Raw genomic sequence first — 10,361 nt, 5'->3', positions numbered from 1 at the left:
CAATCGTAACAATGAAATACTAAATCATATTGATATTATAATAACAATCAAGTGCTGGTGACCCGCTATTACTATTAATAGACTTGAATTTAATTTGGTGCTCCTTCATTAGCAATAATGTGATATCTGGTCAGATTAATTGGATACAATTAACACGTTAAGGGAAAGCGGTAAAAACGTTGAAGACATTTTAATGCGTTAATGGCAATTACTCAGGAGCTGTTTTCACAGATATGCGCTATTGTTCCAACACAAGTTCTCTTTCTTGATTAGCTGCCTCTCTCTGTCACCTGTTCTTCTATTTTACATCAATTCAAGAAGACTTCACAAAATCAGGATAGTGTGTTATTCATATCATTTACATTCCCACGCCATCCCGTAATAATGCACAAATCCCCTCAACTTCACATTTTACAGACACTCCCTCCCTCAGTGTCTCCATCATTGATGCTCTCCTTTGATCGTTTCCCGGCGCTCCTTAAATCTCCCGAGTGTGCGCACATAACCGTGGACAGTCTCAGCCCGTCTTGTGTTAATGACGGATACTTTGAGATCGCAGCACCGACTGAGCCTCGAATGGAAGCAAACGGCTATTCACGTGAGGCTCACTCCGCTAAGTCTCAGTATGACACGCGCACTTCCTGGAATGCCCGACTGGTTTAGTCCGATGCTGCGCTTTGAGATCAACGGGAGCGCGCACTGCAGTGGGGTGGGGGCTGAAGGCGGAGCGCAGGTTTGGTCCTTAGTTGCGCACTGGACGCACGTTGATCAGTCAGGACGCGACTTTCAGGTTTTTATAATTGAACCGGAGAGGTTATGAGATCGCAAGTGACTTTGACTTCAGTTTGAAAGACATAAACACAAGCACGTGTCATGAGCTCAGAGAATGACAGCACTGCAATCTTTTGCATGATTCGATTAGATTTTTCTGTTCTGCATTTCATAGTAGTTGGCTTCAGGGAGTTATGTCAGCATGGGAGGATGTGAGTGGTACCGGCAGCCATATTACGTGGGATATTTCAAAAAGACTAATGATGCTGACTGGTGCACAGTACATGGAGTATGCTGGAGGTGTTGGGGATTGGTGATAGAAAGAACATAATTTGCTGAAGTTGACTTTGATTGGCATGTATTCCCACCATAGATATAAACACAGATTTATTCATGTATGTATACCTGTGATCGACACACATCATTTATGCATGACCCTATCCCGCCTCCGGCCATGTCCCACTGTAAGAAGTACCTGGTCATGTATGATGGAGGCTAATCGGCCTTCTGTTTATTGTCATCCAATATATATGTTCTTTTCTTTATTATTTTTAGATTTCATGAACCAGAGGGACAAGTGGCCTGCTGGCTCAAGTGGCTTCAGTCATTTCAATTGTCAATTGAGTACTATGAAGGTGGTACCCTCCACAATGTGGACACTCTGTCCAGGATACATTGTGTGGAGAGTGACTGCCAGTACTACATGCAACTGGAAGAGTGGGAGAAGGAGAAGGCCAAGCAGTTGAAGGAGGAGGAACCCTGATGCTGCATCTCTAGCCTTGCCTGAAAATGAAAGAGCGTAGTGCGATTACCAAGAGGAAGATCCAGAGTTAAGCAAAGTAAGGAGTTGGTCAGAAACGAAAGCTCGACTTATGTGGAAGGAGATGGCATCAGAGAGAACTGTGATGAAGGGACTCTGATCCCAGTGGGGCAGTCTGAGCATACAAGAGGGTGTCTTGAAACAAAGATGGTAGGAGACAGCAACTGGAAAGGGCAGATGGCAGATTGTAGTGCCCAAGGGGCTGTAGGGAGAGGTGCTACAACATATGCATGGAGTCTCAGGGGCAAGAACCTTCAGACTGTCCATAACTTTAAAAGAGCACCATCAGAACTTACTGGGGACGCTGTTGCAAAGATGTAGAGAACTTCTGTCATTGGTGTGACCCCTGCACAGCCAAGAAGGACCTCCAGCGACAAGCAGTAGTGTCATTTTAACAATAAGGGTGGGGAACCCATGGAATGAATAACGACAAATGTATGCGTCCAGGGCCAGATTAAGACCCTTAGATGCCCTAAGCACTAAGTAATTTTGGTGCCCCCTTACACTAGTAATTCAAAATATTAAAACAAACTAGAAAATAACATTTTATTTTATTATCAAAATTCGAAATTAAACAAAACAGAGTAAGAAGGAAAATAATATTTATTTTGTATGCTTCATTTTATTTTTATCTTAGTTTTCTCCTACTTTTTTTCCTTGCAAACTCTTTGATTAGATCTTCATAATCAATCTTACGTAACACATCTGCTTCTACACATAATAGAGATAAGGCATCCAGCCTGCTTTGATGCGTAGTTATTCTGAGGAGATTTTTAATATATTTCAACCGAGAAAATGAACGCTCAGCTGAGCAGTTTGTGACCATTAATGTTAAAAATATACGAAAAGCAATGTCTACATTTGGAAAAGCACACTCAGTATTGTCTTCTAAAATTATTTTATAAAGTTCTGCATGACTGAATCTTGCTTTTACATTTTCTGTTGCACTGTCGCACTTATAAATGAAACTGCTGAAGTTCAGCTGAGAAATTCCTGTTGAAGTCCTCTGGCCTGGTGAGCATCAATCAGCTTTTCACAGTACTTAGGATACCTTTCAATGTTAGTAGATGATGAAGTGACGTAACGTGACAGATCACTTAGAAAAGAAAATCTCTCAGCTATGTCTGTGTGTATCTCTCCTCTCCTTTTCATCTCAGTTTCAAGTTTATCAACAATTATGCAAAAGGTGCTGATATGACTTTAACCCCAAAATTGATTTAAAAATGTGTTTTGTGCGGCACTGCTTTTCGATAAAGATCTGATCGCATTTTTATCATTACTTGAAGAGAAAATGGCATCCGAAATTTTAATGTTTGGGTCGATTTTAAAGGTTTTTTTGAAATGTAGATTTACCATTTTAATTATTTAATATATTTATGGATTTTGTGTCAATTTAGCAAATCAATTTGCACATATTCTTAGTACAAGATCCATCCATCCATTTTCCAACCCGCTGAATCCAAATACAGGGTCACGGGGGTCTGCCGGAGCCGATCCCAGCCAACACAGGGCACAAGGCAGGAACCAATCCTGGGCAGGGTGCCAACCCACCGCAGGACACACACACAAGGGCCAATTTAGAATCACCAATCCACCTAACCTGCATGTCTTTGGATCGTGGGAGGAAACCGGAGCAAACCCACGCAGACACGGGGAGAACATGCAAACTCCACGCAGGGAGGACCCGGGAAGCGAACCTGGGTCTCCTAACTGCAAGGCAGCAGCGCTACCACTGCGCCACCGTGCCACCCTAGTACAAGATTTGAAGAATATTTTGTAAAAATTTTGTTGATAAATCTTTATTAGTAAAAACGTTATAAACAATTTTATCCAATAGTAATCAGCTGTACAATTTTCACTTTTGCATAATGTAAATTAATTTAAAAATATCCAAGAATAGAATTAAATAGACTTACCAGAATATTTTTTCCTCAAACTGGGGCAATTTTTTGTTTTTGCCTAAAACAGAAAATGCTTTCTACGCACTAGAAATTTATTATAAGTTAAATAAGATAATTCACGAAACACAACAATTATGTGATAATAATTTTTAATTAACTTTTATTTAAAAATATAAAAACATATTGTTTTGAATCAAATTATTTTCACAATATTTTGACATAACAGGAATCACCATGAAACAGGATTTCCCCATCGCAGTATGCAGAACACACTGTGTAAGGCGCCATCTATGAACAGTGACGGCATAGGGAGGTACAGGGAAGCATTATTCATTTTTCGCTAAATTTTGAAAATGGCTATAAATTTAATTAATTTAATAATTTATGTGATAAATTTGGCCATGAAAAATTTTTGTGGTGCCCCCTTTACCCTTGATGCCCTAAGCATGTGCTTACTTTGCTTATATGGTTAATCCAGCACTGTATGGGTCACTTCCCAAACTTTTGCAGAGGAAATGGTTTCATGCTTGTGGCCAGAGTTGTATGCTTTGTCAAATCAAGATGCAGAGACAGAGGCAAAGGTGCTAATTGAGGGAATCATTAGTCATTTTGGGGTTCTAGATGAAGTTCATTTAGTTCTGGGGCTCAATGTTCAAAGAAAAGTGTGTTAAGGGTATGTGTGTGCAGCTAGGAACTAAGAAAACCCACACAACACTCAAAGCGATGGATCAGCATTTCCCTTTAATTTAATGGCGTGTTGTTCCGCCATGCAGGAGTCCACAGGTTGCACACCCATATCATTAATTGTGGTATGTTCCTTAAGAATACCCACGGTGATAGTGCCTGGCTTTTCCCCTAAAAATGCATCCACACATCCCTGGCCTGGAGTATGCCAGAAAGCTGAATGATGAGCCAGAAGCTGCACACTGTAAAGGATTGCTGTAAATTTACAGCGAGTTTCCTACAGTATTTTCCTGTATTTTATTTACACAGTAACATGCTGTAATATTTTAAAGAATGGCTGTACATCTACAGCAAAGAGCTGTTTTCAAAACTTAATACAGTAATATATCAAAAATACAGTAACATACTGTAAACTAGTTAAGATACAGTAACATACTGTACAAGCAAGGCATTCTGGGATTGGTTTGAACGAGGAAGTAAGAGCGGTGCAAGCTGAGCAGAGGTTTTAGTTCAGAAAACCACATTAAAACTTTTAGAACTTCTCTTACGTCCTGTTAATTATGTTATAGCTTATAATTATTTATCTTTTTATCACTCCGCCTATTCAGTTCATTTATTTTTAATATTATTCGTTTTGCACTTTCCATTGTTGAGTGAGATCGGGAACAGAGTGTGAGGCGGGAGAATTGAAAGTTCCAGAAACAATTCATTACCGTTTTGACTTGGTGAGCCTCTGTCTCTTTTATTTTTTGTGCATTTTTTTTTCAAAGTTTTTTTTTGTCTATGTGAGTGAGTTCATCAGTTATTCATTTGACAGTCGTTTCACATCCTCAGCATTTGTGTTTGTATGTGTGTATAATTGCATAAATTAATTAATTGGTTTGCACAACTATTTTGCCTTGCTTGTAGTGGAAAGCCATTTCGTCCAGTTAATGTTTAAACAATATCTTTATTTTCAAATGATCACAAAGTACTCTGCAGATACGTTTTTGCTCAGTGTGTCATTAGACCACATACATTCATTCTAAAGTAAAATGTCAGTTAGACATCCTGGCATTATAAAATAACAGATGTTACCGTGCGCTATTATTTTACATATAAGGACAGAGTGGTTTTGCACAAAGTACACAAGTTCCAAACTCTTTTAACTCAGTAAACTTTCAAGTTAGTCAAAGCAGTTGTGGCCGCTTAGCTATTTGTTACCAGTTAGTGTCAGCTAAGGAAGCTGCTTAAAGCAATGAGTTGTTGCATATTTTTCTGACCTAAATAGATTAACCAACTGACCTAAAATGCTGCAGCGTCAATTTTGTGATCATGATTTTGAAACAATATTGCCATTTTGTCAGCACATTAAAATTTATAGTTATGTTCCTGTTATTTTATAGATCATGTATCCATCTACTTTAGTAAAAATGAATCACGCAACGAAAACTTTTCTCAGTACATTCCTATTAAACAAACTTTAGAAGCACTGGTTTATTATTCAGGAAACAATATAAGGAAACAAAAGCTGAAATCAGAACAAAATATATTCTCTGATTTTTCCAATGGCAGATACATTTATGAGAACAGTGTGTTAATACTGATTCAGAATCGTTAGGTTTAATCTTATATCAAGTTGCCAATTGACTTGGATCAAAAAAGAAAAAAACCTGAGATTCTTGTTGTTTGTGTCATGCGTGCAATCCCGTTACTTTTCTGTAGGTCAAGCATTGAGCACATGCCGTTAGTTTAGTTGTGCAGGATTTGAAATACTTGGGTCAAGTGCCAGAGCAGGAGACACTCTCAGCTCACACTACATTGGTGGATCTGTTGCAAATTTTAGTAGGAGTAGCAACTTTTGCAGATATTGTGACTGTCAAACATTCCCATCAGGAAACACTTTACAAAAAGAACATGCGTGTTGTTCTGGACAGAAATGACGAAGGTGTTGTATCTGGGAAAATTCAGTCGATTCTCATTCACAGCAATTCCAATGTACAGTACATGTTGTCACAAAGAAATAACTTTCTTGTAGACCAGGGAGTTCACTGATTGACATCACAAAATGGTGGTCACTTATGCATTAATCAAAATAATCTGCCTGCCTTGTGTAGTCTGACTGTAATGGTTCTTCGTCATTATTTTCTATTACTAGAATGATGTCTGAGTTACAAAAAGAGATTAAGCAAACCTTACTGTGAGTAATACCAGGCCTTCCTGACGAGCCACTCAATCAGTCAGTTGAGAAATGTGTAGGCTGAGGAGTAGAAGATTTAATGTACGTGAAAGAAGAGGACTTCTTAAGAGTTCATACAACCTGTCCAGTGCCAAACTGTTCACATGGTAAGTCAGACAATAAGCTAATTATGTTGTGCACATTGTTTGTTGTGACACTCTTGAACTGATATCTCATTACATTTTTCAGAACAAAGAAGCAGCATTTTGGTTCAGTAATTAGTTTGACCTATAGGTCTCCTCAAAATTCACCACAAATGAGCTCCTCAGGCTCCTCAGTAAGAAAATGGATGGACTCACGCTTCAAGCAGATGTGAGTTAAATATTTTTTGAAAATCATATGTATGATTGCATGCGTGACTTTTATGTTGTAATGTCTGTTTACATGTTGTGTCCATTTTTTTTTCTTTTACTTTTATGTCCAAGGAACACTCAACTTGCCTGACAGTCCTTGCATTATAATTCTTGGTATGTAGACATAATAGTGCAGATATCTAATTGTACCTGATAAAAGTTTCTCATGTTTCAGAGTACTCTTTAATGAATGTCATTTTGTCATTTTTATTTTCAGGTCAAACTCTAAGCAACCAGCAGAGGATGGTGAGCATTGAAGGTCACGTTGTATGTGAGGGAACACAACTCAGCTTTGTCTGTGGCCGTACTGCTGTGTTTGCTTCATGTGTGGACACTTTTTCTTTGGTGTTGTTTCTTGTGACTGAAGACAGAGAAAGCAAAATTAAAGTTAGAAATATTCTTTATTCATACACACCAGGCAAAGGTTAAATGACAGAGAAACACAGCCCTAGGACACTGCCCTTCATTTGCACCGAGGGGCCCGTGTCCCCCATTCGTGTAGGGCTTTAAGACTTTAGTTACATAAACATTATCAAATAATCTAAGGGTGGAGGACATCTGTTGGGGCCTGATAAGTCCACACCCGTTAGACGCCCAAGAAGCAGCACTTGTTTTTGTACACTGTAAACATGCAGGGTCTGCAGGACTCCTACCACACACCCCATAGAACATGCTTTCTGTCACATACATCAGATTTGTCAAGCACAAGTTATTGACTGGTATTTTTTATTTTTCCACACATGTTATAATTTCAACCTCCAATATAGGAAGAGACTGCAAGCACCCTCGATTTTGTTCAAAGGTAAAACATTGGCTTATTTTCCATACATACATTTTCATTAAAACTGACTTACACTTCCATCAGACTTTATTACACACTGCCTGTAAAATGTTTGCACCTTCCTCTTAGACATACAGTCAGCTTATTCTCCTTCTCATACCCTATTAAATTTTTGTGACACACTATTAACCACCCTGACACACACAATGATATTTTTTCTATAAATTAAATTGGTTAAAAGTAAATATTGGCAAATTCAGCTATGTACTTGAATCTTTTTAAGAGAATGCAAATTGTTGAGAGTGCAGAAACTAAGGAACTGTTCTGAAGATGTTCTATGGCTTCACTTTCCCACATGAACCTGAAGAGGAACCATTGTAGTCATGACAAAGTGAATGATTTTTTTTTATTTTATAAATAATTAAGTACATGTGTTTTTCTTTCTTTTTGTCATTTAGACGATTTATTGACATCAACCCTGAACAAATGTCCAAGGCCAATTAAGGAAAAGCTACATCCAAGAAGACTAGCCAAGTAGTCCATAACAAGAAGGACGCAGTAAACCCTCATTTTTCTTATCCACTTTGTAAGATAATGGACTTTGAACGGAATTCATCCAAGACCACTTTGTTCACTTTTAATTTTGACAGTTTAGGCAATTTTTGTCTAACATGGTGTTCTTATTCTATTTTAATGTGAAAGTCAACATTGGTGCTGCTTTTAAATTTAGTACTCAATGCTGCACTATGTTTCTTGCCAGTGTTTCCCACCTCTGTTGCAACCATTTGTGTTTATCTGAAATAATGAAAGACTAACAATTAAAAAAACTGGTAATGTAAAAAGCTAATCAAGACCATAAAAATAACTGTTTATTGGAATGTTTCAAATGAAAGAAGCATTATTTGTTTAAATTAATCTGTAAGTAAATATTGCAGAATAATGTCCTTATCAATGCTGCAGTGACACTATAAAATGGTATTCACAGCATGACCAATGTAAAAATACAATACGTAACTATAGAAAATACAGTTCTAACATTTTCTCATGTAATTTTACAGTAAAATACTGGCAGCAGAGTTGCCAGCCACTTACTGTATGTTTACAGAGAAGCTGCTGTAGTTAACATTTACAGTAGAAGTCTGTCATTTCATCATACAGTATTGTACAATTATATTACAGTATCATACTGTATTATGAAATGACAGTGTAATACTGTAAATGTTAACTACAGCAGCTTCTCTGTAAACATACAGTAAGTGGCTGGCAACTCTGCTGCCAGTATTTTACTGTAAAATTACATGAGAAAAATTTTACAGTGTGCACATAATTCTGCTTGTGAGCGTTTACAAGAGTCCGGGCTGACACAGAAGACACATTATGACATCCAAGTGCGGGATGTGGAAGAATAACTTTAGGGTAACAAAGCTTTCATCTTAATAAAATAGCTTAAAGGGTTAATAAATGTCAGAAACTTGCAGGCATTTCAGGAAACCAGCTAAAGGACAAGTGAACAACAAAATGTACTGAAGGATGACTAAGAGATGTCTAAGAAATGAGCAGATGTCCTGTAAAATAAACAGAATGGGCAGTTGTTATATGCATAGAAATGTCAAGGGTGGTGGTGCAACTCAAAAGGTAGAAGAAGAACCAGAATATAATATAAGAGACTTTTATTTGATATAAATCATTTGGGTGTAAACCAACGAACCAACCAGAGTAAAATGTATGCATTGATTGACACTGTATGTATATTCAGTCAGTCAGTCATTGTCCAACCCGTAGTATCCTAACACAGGGTCACAGGAGCCAATCCAAGCCTGCATAGGGTGCAAGGCAGGAACAAATCCCAGGCAGGGCCCCAGACCACCGCAGGACACACATACAGACATAGCGACAATTTAGGACCACCAATACACCTAACCTGCATGTCTTTGGACTGTGGGAGAAAACTCATGCAGAAACGGGGAGAACATGCAAACTCCACATAGGGAGGACCTAGGAAGCAAACCCGGGTCTCCTAAATGTGAGTCAGCAGCACTACCACTGCGCCACCATTCTGCCCTAGCTAAATTCAATAGTTTATAAAATGAATATCTATCGACTGTTTCTCTGATCATTTTGACCAGGCTGTGACAGACTGCTTTTGATGAATGCTCCCTCCAAGACATTTTGCTGAGGAGTAATTAAAAGATACCATGAACAGCTTTTCTCCTGCCTGATTACTGAATTGTCCTGTTAGAGAAGTTTCTTTCTTTAATAAGATGTTAAATTTCGACCACAAGGAGCAGCCCTTTGAGAGTGCGGATCACTTGTGGGTTTAGAGCCTTTATTATGTTTATTTATCAAATCTAGACTAAAAAGAATTTTATTCACAGTGTATTTGTTGGTTAAAACATGATTGAAATTTGCAACTTACCCCTCCTCTTGTGTTAGGGTCTGCACCGACCCGTTTTAAATTTTAAAGAATCACATAAATTTGTTTATTGCATCAAGGCTTTTTGACTTTGTCAGGAACCTCTATTTCAACAAAATAAAGCAAAAAAAATATTTTTACTAAATGATAAAATGCTCTGGTTGAAATTATGACCTTTGTGTTGTTAGGGTCGGTTTCGACCCAGTTATGATAATACTATGATAAAGCAATAATTAGAGCCAAAACTGAAATCCTAAGTGCACTGTCAGCTGACACACTGACAAGCAGCTCCGCTCCTAATCATGTGAGCTTTCTCATTTTGCGTGGCTTTCCAGGAAACCTGCACAAAAACAAAACAAACAAAGACGGGAATGTCCAGACATGTGAGGTGAATTCACTCATTTGAGTGGCCATTTGACT

At 38.1% G+C, this 10,361-nt stretch overlaps 1 long non-coding RNA gene across 3 annotated transcripts; it reads left to right on the top strand.

The window, feature by feature from the left end:
• Nucleotides 1–4,477: 4,477 nt before the first annotated feature.
• On the top strand, nucleotides 4,478–8,516 carry LOC120528417. Of its 3 annotated transcripts, none has more exons than XR_005633513.1 (6): nucleotides 4,478–4,901; nucleotides 6,314–6,501; nucleotides 6,584–6,706; nucleotides 6,820–6,861; nucleotides 6,965–7,549; nucleotides 7,987–8,516. It is a non-coding gene; the product is annotated as an uncharacterized LOC120528417 (long non-coding RNA). The 3 variants fall into 3 exon arrangements; XR_005633512.1 differs by having other exon boundaries at nucleotides 4,500–4,901; nucleotides 6,965–6,993; XR_005633511.1 differs by lacking the exon at nucleotides 7,987–8,516 and having other exon boundaries at nucleotides 4,506–4,901; nucleotides 6,965–7,717.
• The last annotated feature ends 1,845 nt before the right edge of the window (nucleotides 8,517–10,361 follow it).

This window comes from Polypterus senegalus, chromosome 4 (assembly GCF_016835505.1).
Source record: "Polypterus senegalus isolate Bchr_013 chromosome 4, ASM1683550v1, whole genome shotgun sequence".
NCBI classification, from domain to species: Eukaryota; Metazoa; Chordata; class Cladistia; order Polypteriformes; family Polypteridae; genus Polypterus; species Polypterus senegalus.
The sequence above is the reverse complement of the archived record's forward strand: the minus strand, read 5'-3'. Positions and strand labels throughout refer to the sequence as shown.